Source organism: Hypomesus transpacificus, chromosome 22 (genome assembly GCF_021917145.1).
Source record: "Hypomesus transpacificus isolate Combined female chromosome 22, fHypTra1, whole genome shotgun sequence".
In the NCBI taxonomy this organism is placed as follows: domain Eukaryota; kingdom Metazoa; phylum Chordata; class Actinopteri; order Osmeriformes; family Osmeridae; genus Hypomesus; species Hypomesus transpacificus.
In genome coordinates, this window is record NC_061081.1 from 3,898,562 (window position 1) to 3,911,741 (window position 13,180).

The 13,180-nt window shown below is 40.4% G+C and overlaps 1 long non-coding RNA gene across 1 annotated transcript; it reads left to right on the forward strand.

Annotated features, from left to right (window-relative positions):
• Nucleotides 1-4,904: 4,904 nt before the first annotated feature.
• LOC124484475 lies at nucleotides 4,905-7,720 on the forward strand. The gene is made up of 3 exons (XR_006957961.1): nucleotides 4,905-5,393; nucleotides 7,034-7,064; nucleotides 7,548-7,720. It is a non-coding gene; the product is annotated as an uncharacterized LOC124484475 (long non-coding RNA).
• Nucleotides 7,721-13,180: the final 5,460 nt, after the last annotated feature.

Here is a 13,180-nt window from a genome sequence, read left to right on the forward strand (position 1 = left end):
TGGGTAGACTTTTTGTCCGACTTGACACGGCGCCGAGGACACGTCACTGTGACGTCGCCATTAAAGTCCCGTGAGATCGATTCAAGAACTGCCGGCTGTGTAGCCGAGCGCATTTTCTCAAGAGCAACTGCACGGGTTCAAGTGACGACACAGCTATTTCATGATTGGCCAGACTCACACACGACAACTTTGACGCGTGTTTTGTAATATTCAGACACCTTCAGTTTCTCCAACGGTCAAAAAAGTTTAATTGAATTAAAAATGTGTTGAAGAAAGGGTTTTAGTCAGCCTCTTCACTTCCGGAAAGACTAAGTTAAATTGTAAATAAAGTAAAGTAAGCAAACAGCGCTTGATCAGCCATGACTGACATCAACGCAGCAAACCACGAGAAGCTGGAATGTCCGACTTCAGAGAGCTGTTTTCAACTCCTCCCCGCCTGCAAGCAGCTACTCTCGCCGGTCGTTTCATGCAGCCGCAGTCCATGTCGAACGCACCTATTATAACTAAAGTAAGCTACTATTGTTGCTTGCTTGAGCTAAGGCAGACTCTATGGGCAGAAAGTCCGGTAAGAATCAGAGACATGATGCAAACTTAACGGAAATGTATTCTGTCACTGTATAGTATATTCCTTCTACTTGTTTTTTAGAAATAGGCTATAGGGCTAAATATAGGGCTATTCTAGATGGAACTCATCACATGTTGCTTTTTTTCTTCGTGATATGAGTATGATTTCCAACGCATTGTATCGGATGAAATAAACTGTTAACGTGAACAGCTCCGTCGTTGTTCTCGCCAGGTAAAGAAAGCTTAGTAGTTATTTTGGTAACCGAAATCTTCCATAATGCAGACTTACCATAGCTTACTGTCAACTTTATATTCAAACGAAATGCCACGTAATTCACACTGCCTTCAATTTCACATCAGTGTCGAAATGCGACCTGTGTTTTATACAGTGCCCTCCAAAAGTATTGGAACAGTGAGGCCAATTCCTTTATTTTTGCTGTAGACTGAAAACATTTGGGCTTGACATCAAACGATGAATGTGAAACCAGAGATCAACGTTTCAGCTTTTATTTCCAGGTATTTACATCAGGATCTGATGCACAAATTAGAAAATATCACCTTTTTGTTCGAACCCACCCATTTGTCACGTGAGCAAAAGTATTGGAACATGTGACTGACAGGTGTGTTTTGTTGCCCAGGTGTGTCCTATTACATACATTATTCAATCAATAAATACCACTGAATGTCTACACTCAGGTTCAGATTGGGTAAGATAGGTTTTGTCTATGCAGACTGTATTCAGAGGTGAAAACAACATGAAAACCAGAGCGCTGTCTTTGGGTGAAAAACAAGCAATTGTGAGTCTTAGAGAAGATGGAAAATCAATCAGAGCCATTGCAGAAACATTGGCCATAGCCAGTACAACCATTTGGAATGTCCTGAAGAAGAAGAAAACTACTGGTGTACTAAGTAACAGACGTCGAACAGGTAGACCAAGGAAAACATCAGCAGTTGATGACAGAAACATTGTGAGAGCTGTAAAGAAAGACCCTAAAACAACTGTTAGTGAGATCAGCAACAACCTCCAGATGGCAGGAGTGAAGGTATCACTATCTACTGTTCGCAGAAGACTTCATGAACAAAAGTACAAGGGCTACACCAGAAGATGCAAACCACTCATTAGCAAGAAGAATAGGAAGGCCAGGCTGGAATTTGCCAAAAAGTACAGAGATGAACCTCAAAAATTCTGGGACAAAGTTTTATGGACTGATGAGACAAAGATTAACTTTTACCAAAGTGATGGAAAGGCTAAAGTTTGGAGAAAGAAAGGAACTGCTCATGATCCCAAACACACAAGCTCATCTGTGAAACACGGTGGAGGTAATGTCATGGCTTGGGCTTGCATGGCTTCTTCTGGGACGGGCTCATTAATCTTCATTGAGGATGTAACACATGATGGCAGCAGCAAAATGAACTCGGAAGTCTACAGAAACATTTTGTCTGCCAATTTAAGGAAAGATGCAACCAAACTGATTGGCAGAGCCTTCATCATGCAGCAAGATAACGACCCAAAACACACTGCCAAAACAACAAAGGAGTTCATCAGGGGCAAGAAATGGAAGGTATTAGACTGGCCAAGTCAATCTCCAGACTTAAACCCTATAGAGCATGCATTTTACCTGCTTAAGAGGAGACTGAAGGGAGGAACCCCACAAAACAAACAACAACTGAAAGAGGCTGCAGTGAAAGCCTGGGAAAGCATCAAAAAGGAAGAATGCAAAAGTTTGGTGACGTCAATGGGTCACAGACTTGCTGCAGTTATTGAAAGCAAAGGATTTGCAACTAAATATTAAGTCTTATTCACTTAAATATGTTTTAAGTATATCTGTTCCAATACTTTTGATCACATGACAAATGGGTGGATTCAAACAAAATGTGATATTTTCTTAGTTGTGCATCAGATCCTGATGTAAATACCTGGAAATAAAAGCTGAAACGTTGATCTCTGGTCTCACGTTCATTATTTGATGTCAAGCCCAAATGTTTTCAGTCTACAGCAAAAATAAAGGAATTCGCCTCACTGTTCCAATACTTTTGGAGGGCACTGTATGTTCAACCTAGAAAACCAAACGTCTATTAATGGATATAACGTGATCTAACAAGACGTGTTAATAATGTAATAAATAAAAGCTAGAGAAGTGTGTCTAAAATATACTTGTTTGAACATTTGCCTTTGAAAGGGGCATATTCATAGAACCATGGTAACTAGACGTTACCATCAGATGTAAGTGGGGGTGAAACATAGTCACTGAGGACCTTCATTGTCCCACAAAAGCAGTCTGGCACGATAAAAAAAAGAATAATGGGTGTGTTTAATGAAAGCTTCTGAAGGCAAGACTAATATTATTTAAATATATATCATTTCCTATTGTGGTTAACAGTTAAAGTATTAATCTTCGTCTTTGCTCCAGATAGACATGTCAACAATCTATGCTCGCGCTTAACATAATATATTTGCCATCATGTCATGAACGTTTTTACGAAAAATCAAATCCGTTTTAAAATAACGGGAATAAACTATATTAACAACATTTCATGTATGTGTGACAACGATTTGCTAAACTTGCTACAACAAGGCAGGCAACTCAAGCCATTTCTCCCTGTGCTTATTCAATATAAGTCTATGGCTCATTCGGCTGAATGTAAATCGGCTATCGGCCAATGTGAACTTTTGTGCTTGTGCCCTGTTAGTATCCGCGAGCACATTTGCAGGCAACTTTTATTGACGTAAGCAAATAAATGGGGTTCTAGTTTACCCATTTCGGGAAAAAAATTATTATATGAAAAAGCTAGTAGTATGAGCCAGGTTCGAGAATCCAACTAAAATTATTGGGGGAGATAGTTTTGTAAATGTTGAGTGGAGTTAATAGAATAAAAACGACCGGAAGAGTCGGAAACCTAACCGTAATGCAATACCACCTACATCCACCGGGGCCGTTGCTTCAAGGCGAGGGGTGGGGGCTTGCTTGAACCCGTGCAGTTGCTCTTGAGAAAATGCACTCGGCTACACAGCCGGCAGTTCTCAAATCGATCTGACGGTACTTTGATGGCGACGTCACAGTGACGTATCCTCGGCGCCGTCTCAAGTCAGACAAAAAGTCTAACCAGAATTCACTGTTTCAAGTCAGCCGCCTGCAGCCGGCTGCGGCGCCGCATGAAGTCGGGTCATGTCGAACGCACCTATTAACTCTATGGCTGTGTCTACTACCGTGCACTTTACGAAGTACACCACAATACAGTGCACTGCAAAACAGTGCACTTACATATTCAGTGCACTCCATCGCTGATAAGTGCTGTCTCAAATGGAACACTTACGTTAAACACTTTGCGGAAGTGACGGCCGCAAATCTGCTCGCGACACCCGCCAAACCTGCCAAAATTAATGCGCTTCTCCATCTCAAGTGGAAAAAGCTGCCGAAAGGGCTCCTCCTCTACGTAGCCAAGATGGCGCCCGTTTAGGGCGAGTAGTGTCCATCGTTGTACACTGTTTTTTGGACCGTTTGCAGTGCGCCATACGGGTAGGCCTACTTTCAGTGCACTGAATTCTGCTGGTTTTGAGAGTGAAGCGCCCTAAGCACTGAAAGTCAGTGCTTGAAGTGCACAAGTGCGCGGTAGTAGACAGTAGACACAGCTTATGTGTCGAACGCACCTACTGATATCCCCGGTAAACCGGAAGTGCATACAACGGAAGGGCGAAAAGATGAGAAAAGTTGGCGGGGTGGAAAAAGGTGAAGCGGAGAAAGCATAGACAGAGCCTGGCTGTTTATCAATCCCATAGAGTTAATATAACTAGAGTAAGCTACTTTTGTCTTCCAAGATGGCGTCCCCATTCATTTCTATGAAAAGTGCTCAGTGGCGCAGTGAGGCAAGCGAGATCACGAGACTGGACGCGGCCATCTTTCCACTTCCGTGTCTTCCTGTCTAACTTTTAAACAGTGGCTCTTTTTTTCCCTAGCTCCGAGAGCTCATGTAAATCGGCTATCGGCCAATGTGAACTTTTGTGCTCGTGCCTTGTTAGTATCCGCCAGCACATTTGCAGGAAACTTTCATTGACTTAGCAAATAAATGGGGTTGCTAGTTTACCCATTTCGGATTGGTTTCAAACTTAGCAAAAATCGGGAAAAAATTTTCTATGAAAAAGCTAGTAGTATGAGCCAGGTTCGAGAATCAAACTAAAATTATTGGGGGAGATAGTTTTGTAAATGTTGAGTGGAGTTAATAGAATAAAAACGACCGGAAGAGTCGGAAACCTAACCGTACATGCAATACCACCTACATCCACCGGGGCCGTTGCTTCAAGCCGAGGGGCGAGGGGTGGGGGCTTGATCAATCCACGTTTTTTTCCGTTCTTGTGTTCTTGCGAACTCGTTTGACGTCATCTTTTATTGCCCAAGTACGGTTCCAATCCAAAGAACTAGGGATGGGAAGATATACCAATTCGCATCGATGCATCAGCATTAAAGCTCAGGATGCGATGGCCCGGATCAAAAAAGTGTGCACCGGATACAATGTGGGATGAAATCCCGATGCATCGTTTCTGACATCTTTCCATCGTTTCTAACATCTTTGCATCGGTATAATACTATGTATTTATATAGAATTATGTGTATGCGAACACCTTTAGTATTTAGAAATTTGACCAATGATTTGTGACCAATAATGTTATATTTAGATAGTTTCTTAAGCACGCTCTTATCTCCACTGCTGTCAGTGGCCGATTCTCGTGAAGTCTCTCTGCAAAGTTTCGCGCGAGTTGCAGGCGTGTTCGGGCGAGTGTTATCATGGCGGAGGAAGAGTTACACGTTCCTACAAATTGCAATAAATCCAAGGTTTGGCAACACTTCGGATTTTACAAGAAAGATAGGCAATTTGACAAGACCCATGCAATTGGCAAGATATATCGTACTGCCTAAAGTACATAGGCAGCACGGCTAATTTAGGCAGTCACCTGAAGAGGCTACATGGTATTTGTGTGGAGACGTCTGCCTCCCCCTCGGATTCAGCTATGGCTACAGTCAGTGGCTAGCTCCACCGGTACCCCTAGCAAGAATAGGAAGCCATTCTCCGACAAAAAAAATCCCTGTTGTGTACGACAAAGTAAGACGAGAGATAGCTGAGTCATTGAGAAAAATCTTTAGTAGGTATGAGTAGGAAAAGTAGGACGTACGAGTTCAATTGTGTGTAGTGTTAAATTACAGTGTTTACAGCAGCTTGTGACTGCCAGTAATAGTTTACCCATTTTTACATTCAGAGATCACATACAACAGGAAAGAAGGACTGGTTTAAGGCAAGGCCAGGCCTGATATTATTGTATCTTTTGTCAGAGACTTTGTTTAATATGTGAAATAACACTTTCACTTGTTTAGTTAATTGATGATTTTCAGTCTGACAAAGAAACAAATCATAGCATAAATGTAAATCATTATGTACCATATTAAATTGTATTGCATAATATTCCCTTTGCATCGCATCTCATTGAATCGTGCCGAATCGCACTGCATCGCAATAGGGGTGAATCGTATCGTATCGCATTAGTAGTTGCTTTTATGTATATTTAATGTATCGGATCGTGGGCAGTGCATCGAGATGTGTATCGTATCATCCTCAGTGATGGAGATGCACATTCCTACAGTACAGTACAACTGTTCCTCAACGACGATGCTGCTGTGTTTGAAACTGATGCTAGCTCGCTCTAGTTCTAACTAGCCTACTGTACAGTACCATGAACGTAAAGGCAATTAATCGACGCAACTCTTTCTCTTCATGACTCTGCATGCAGCTAAATGGTACAAATTGGTATCCAGAGCCTCAACGCGAAAAAGTTACACTTTTTTAGCAAGGTTAGCCAACAAAAACTCTCAAATCTCTGGCTATCTGTTGCGTGTGCAGTCTTTTGTTTACTAAGGTAGTCATAGCAACCCCAGGCATGGAAAGTCCATCTTCAAGTTCAAGTTTATTGTCATTTACTCATAAACAACATTTATCAGTAATGAAATTCTTTGTGCTCAATGTCCGTTCAATTTAGAGAATAAATAAATTGAATACTGGAGAATGGAGAAAAAGGGTAGGAAAAAGAGAAAAATAAAAATTGGAGTGCAAAAATATATTTCAAGGACAGTTCAGCATCCTGATGGCATGTGGGTAAAAACTATCCCTGTATCTGCTGATACGGGACCTTATCAACCAATGGGGTTAACGTGACACCGTGATATACATTGATTGACAGCTTACCTCATTAGCTTAAGGACAAGGAAATACAGAAATAAATGTACACAGAAATAAATAAATACAGAAATAAATGTACACAGAAATAAATACATTCAGAAATAAATGGCCATGTAAATATATAAATACGTAATTAATATTTTTTCATACATTTTTTTATATATTTACATTTTTTTATGTATAAATACATTTATTTATTCATTTATTATTATGTATTTATTTATTTATTTTTTAATTTTGGCAGGTTTGGTCCTCCATACAAGACTGCATGTTCTGTAAGTCATAATAGATTGAAATAAGGATAATTATTCAACTGAAATGTAAGCAATGTGACACCCGAGGTTATGCGTTTGTGCTGAATAGCACATGGTTGTGATATTGCATTGTGATATTACTGGATGTACCCTTAGAAAAACTTGTAAAAAATGTAAAGGTCATTGTGTTCAAGCTTAATCAGTAGGACACAGTGTTTCCCATAGGATTTTTTTAAGCAGTGGGGGCAGGTCAGGTCTAACACCCCCCCCCCCCCCCTCCCGAATTTGATAGGGTTATTAAGAGGTTAACAAAGTAACAACAGATGTTTTTTAATTTATTATCATTGGCAACACAATAATTCCCCAACTCCGCTAGACTGTTGTCAAGCAACACAAACATTTACCGATCAGAGTTATTTTGTATGTCTAGTAGTGCATGTAAGGTCAGCTACTTTGTATCATTTGCATTAATTGGTATGTAAATAGGTCCCTTATCTGTTTCAGATGCTGTACAGAAGTTATTTCCTGGCAAAACTCATTCTGAGTTTTCTGACACCGTAAAGCGCTGGCTGCGGTATGCGCCAGAGCGAGACGGGGGGAAAGGACGAAAACGCGCTGGAGAGACAAATTAAACATGGGTCTACTTAAATAAAGTCGACATTCTATTGAATATCAAACATTTTTTTTATTTTTATTGTATACTTCAATGGTAGATTAGTTTTAATATGAGTAAGCCCAGCTGTACCAGTATCGTTGCCTCGATAGGCGCAGCCAGTAGCTGAAACTAATGTAGGCCTATTACCAAAGAACAGTAGACCTAATGTGAAGCTGCTCCTGCTGGGAAACAGCCTATTAACTTTCTATGTAGCCTGTAAGCATACACTCAATTGATTTAAGTGGTAAACCACAAAACAACCATAAAACCCAGTTTTGCTAACTGGGGCTTAACAGGGAATGGCAATGGCTCTCCTTAAACAGGGGCTGTTTATCAATCCGAAGAACGCTGAGAACGCAAGTACATTCTTTTGAAGAACCTTCTTGCAAGCGTCCTTGCAAGAATAGTCTTGCAAGGACGCAAGGACGGAGAATGAATTGAGATGGTTAGGGTTTTCCTGGACTCGCAGCATTATGATAACACTGAGTAACTACAAAGACTAGATAACAAAGCTTAAAAATGGTCCGTCTACCTGTAATTTTACGTTTTCTGTAGCCCTTGCTAACTTACAGTACCTAGTGTCTGCACTGCACTGAGATGCTAGCTAGGTTATCGACAAGTCGGAGCAAATTTACAAATTAGCCGTTTCATCAATAAATTAAGAACATTTTCAGCGACTGAACTGCTTATTTCTCGTCACATTTTAATTCAGATGCTGATTTACACGTACCGTTTAGCTGAAATATGAAAAGTAAAAAATTACAGTTGTGAGGTTTGTCCGCCTCGCTTGACATCTTGCAATGACTTCTGGGAAATCAGAAGCGTTCTCGCTGGTCAAGTCACCATCCGATGCATCCTCGATAAAAGGGACGGATCAGGAACATTTCCGGGTATTTTTGGCGTTCTTGGTGACTTGTGTTCTTTCAAAGTACAGTGTACTGTATGATGGAGCTGTGCCAAGGTAAGAATGTGTAAGTTCTTGGCCCATTTTCTGGCATCTAGTACATTTAACATTTCAGTATCTTAAAGTGCCGAGATTTTTTGATGCTAGCTAGAAATGTAGAAGCCCGAACGTAGCAAAAACTATGTGCTACGAAGTGAGTTTATGCAATGTTAAGTGTAGCTAGCTAATTTAGTGCACTATTTATATTTATTGAGAAACTAATGCCTACAAACAAGTTTGTGTGAGAGGAAAGCTGTATTTAATTATTAATCCATAACTGTGGTCGCTTATTTGCACCAAAGTCTGGGCGTTGGTACAGTAAGAAATTGGATGATATTATACAGTGTCAGGGAACCATCAAAGACCAGAGTACAACATGGTTAATCTATTCATAAAGTGAATGTTTACTAGGCAAACTATGAGTTAGAGACCATTGTAACATTCAGTCCATCATGTGATTATCATTACAGCTTACTGTCTGTTTATGTGTGTGTGTGTGTCTATGGCCCTTGCAGTCTTGCATTGCTACTGAGTTTGATGGGAGCTGAAAAGGAGGCCCAGTGCCTTGGAGGTGGATGTCAGACCACTGGACGAAGGAGCGCTGGATGGGAGACCACTAGTTGAAGGAGCGCTGGATGGGAGAACACTGGATGAGAGAGAGCTGGATGAGGGAAAATGTGATGGAGTGGGCTGTCTTATATTTAAACCACAGTATTTTTGTCATTACTATGCTTTTAATTGTGGTCGTTATTGAGTTAAATTGAGTTTGCTCCTGTTGACTTTAGCAAACCACCTCTTTCTCCTCTCACTATCAGCTGGGAAGCTGTAGCCTACATCACAACTCCCTATTTGGAGCATGCAATACATCCCCATGCATTACACCCAACCATTATGAAATCCAAGATGCTAGGTGCAAGACCAAGACAGCGCAGTGTAGACAAAAGTGTTACCTTTATTGTGTCACCCTTTACACTCTTTTCATAGCAGAGACTACAATAATATGTGTACATATTTGAATAGTCATGTTGACTATCGTGTAGTTGTACTGTAGCCTTTCACAACCAAGTCCTTGAGGTTTATTCATTGTGCACTACACATGCATAAAATGTTATTAAACTGTTTCCCATTTCTATCAGTACATGGTCATAATCACCTTGTGTGCTGTCAGTTATTGATGATTCAATAAAAAGGAATAAGTAGGGCAAGATTTAATAAAGATGCAAAACAAACTACTTGTTTGCAAGTTACATTTAATGAAAACACATGCAGGGTAGGAAGAGATTCTTAAATTGGAGTACAGCTCCTATTGCATCGGTTTATTTTCCAGATCCTGTTGATAATGACATGTGCAGCACACTCCCTTACAAATGCACTCCTTGAACTATGAATATCGGTGTACCTCAGTAAATTAGAATATCGTGGAAAAGTTTGTTTATTTTGATTAGTAAATTCAAAAGTTGAAACTCATATATTATACAGATGCATTACACACACAGTGAAATACTTCAAGTGTTCATTTTAATTTGGATGATTCTGTCTTTCATCTAATGAAATCCCCAAATTCAGTATCTCAGAAAACTAGAATATGAAGAGACCAATAAAACGAAGGATTTTTAATACAGAAATATCAGCCGGCTGGAAATTATGTTCATATATGCCCTCAATACGTGGTCTGGGTTCTTTTTGCATGAATTACTGCATCAATTTGGCATGGAGGCCATCAGCCTGTGGCACTGCTGATGTGTTATGGAAGCCCATGTTGCTATGATAGCGGCCTTCAGCTAGTCTGCACTGTTGGGTCTGGTGTCTCTCATCTTCCTCTTGACAATACTCATATATTCTCTATAGGTTCAGGTCAGGCAAGTTTGCCGACCAATCAAGTGATACTGTGGTCATTAAACCAGGTTCTCTTACTTCTGACAGTGTGGGCAGGTGCCAAGTCTTGCTGGAAAATGAAATCAGCATCTCCATAAAGCTTGTCAATGGAAGGAGGCATGAAGTGCTCTAAAGTTTCCTGGTAGACGGCTGCATTGACTTTGGACTTGATAAAACAGTGGACCTACACCAGCCGATTACATGGCTCTGCAAATCATCACGTGGAAACTTAAAACTGGACTTCAAGCAACTTGTATTCTGTGCCTCTCCACTTTTCCTCCAGACTCTGGGACTTTTATTTCCAAGTGAAATGCAACTTTTACTTTGATCTGAAAAGAGGATCTTGGACCACTGAGCAAGTCCTTTCGCTTTTCTCCTTCACCTGGGTAAGACGCTTATGACGTTGTCTCTGGTTCAGGAGTGGCTTGACACGAGGAATGCGACAGTTGTAGCCAATGTCCTGGATACATCTGTGCGTGGTGGCTTTTGATGCACTGACTCCAGCCTCAGTCCAATCCTTGTGAATTTCCCCCAAATGGTCTTGTAGGTTAGTTATAACAGATTTACCTCTTGTACTCGCTGTGACATATTTTTACTGTTGATTGTTCTTCTATAGGTAAAGTCTTGCACTTTTTGGGGTTCATGTTGTTTTTAATTTGTAGCTTGTATAACTCCATGCTCTTGTGGGTCTTCCCTTTGGCACTTGTTTAGTTTTTCACAATGTATGCTTCATGTTTTGGCTGCTTGCAATGCTTGGGACTACCTCGTTGCTTTGATCAGTGACCTATGCTCTTTTGTAAATGCATAAAAATAAATGTAAATGTAAATTCTTGAATGACTGTTGCTTCACAATCCTTTCAAGGCTGCAGTTATCCCTGTTGCTTGTGCACCTTTTTCTACCACAATTTTCCCTTCCACTCAACTTTCGATTAATATGCTTGGATACAGCACTTTGGGATAAGCCAGCATCTTTAGTACCCACCTATTAGGGGGGGGGTACCTTTGGTGGCTTACCCTCCTTGTGAAGGGTGTCAATGATTGTCTTCAGGACAGCAGTCTTCCCCATGACTCTGTTGCCTACTGAACCAGCCTAAGAGGCCATTAAAGGCGTAGGAAACCTTTACAGGAGATAATCAGCTGATTACAGTAGGACATCATGAGTCTACAATATTTAACTTTTTCAGTCAAATGTTCTAGGATACTGAAATGTGGGTTTTCATTAGCTGTAAGCCATAATCATCCAAATTTAAAGAAATAAACACTTTCACTCTGTGTGTAATGCCTCTGTTTCTTATATAGCCTACTAGTGTAATAATTGGACTAATACGCTGTTCCTATTGGTCCAGAAGACATTCTCAAAAGTTAATAATAACTACTTACTAACCGAGAGTGAGGTCATGCCAGGAAATATCAAACTGAGGCTGAAATGTATCAACCGAGCGATAGCGAGATAGCAGATCGGCGCTGTAAATGCGTGATCTACATGACTTGAAGATGTGACCATAATTACACGTGTGCATTCAATCCACAAAGTTAAACTTTTGTTGCTGTATTATTTTAGTGGCAAACGATCGTGGGAGCAAATAAAAAATAAATATAAAACCATAATTCAAAACGGTAAGTAGCAGTAGCCAATACTTGCACATATTTTAAGGCCAACAAGTACAAGGCTGAATTGCCTGAATTAGTTCCTTTTGTAGGATATTGTATAGCTACAAAAGGCCTATAGAACAATGAAATTGCTTGCAGCCAATAGGAAGAAAAATTGTCCCTCTCCAGCAATCAGGGTCACTCCATGATGGAAGGAGTGGAAGGGGGCATTTCTTCAGACCCTGGTGGCAGCAGGTTGGAAGCCCAGGCATATGTATGTTTCAAGTAATCAAGTAATGTAACCATGTTCATTCAACAATTATTTATGAATATTGTAGGAGTGAAATGTATTACTGTTCTCTGCAGTGACAGGAAATACAGTGGTGTTGCTGCCACCAACCACTGTCGTCCCACTGTGTCATACAGAGGTAACAGTGAAACTAATAGTCATACGCCAGTATGTATGCCATATGTGGTTGCTGAATATTGATCAAATATACCATTTACTTTCTCAAGTGGAGGTCTTAGATGATCAGGAAACTGTGGCTGCCTGCTCATTTTGGGGGTACTTTTTAGTTTTATTTACCACTTGCAACACAGATGGTGAGAGTGTGTGAACGTGTGGTTGAAGTGTCTGTAATGACTTACTAATGGTGGTGGTCTCAACATAAGACACAAGTCCTTAAAGTGCTCATTTCAAATATGACTCATTGATTACATTGCTATGGTGTTAAACTCAGCAGGAAGAGGAACTTCTTCCTCCCCCTGAGCCTAGGGCCTCCACTTCAAGGCCAAGACAAAGACACAAGGTATAAGCAATGAACCACAGTACATTTTGTCTTTTTTTAGACAGTAGTCAAATGGACACCATCAACTTTATCCAAGTGTGCCTTGGAAAGGGACAATGTTCTTTATTTGTTTCAGGTTGGAGCAGACAATGTGAGGGCCTTGTATAAAAAAAACCTGGAGCTCGATTATAAGAGGTTTTTAATAATAAATTAAAAAAACAAGGCTGGAGACAGAAAAACTGGAATATGAGAAGAGATAGTACATGTCTGAATGAATGACACTAAA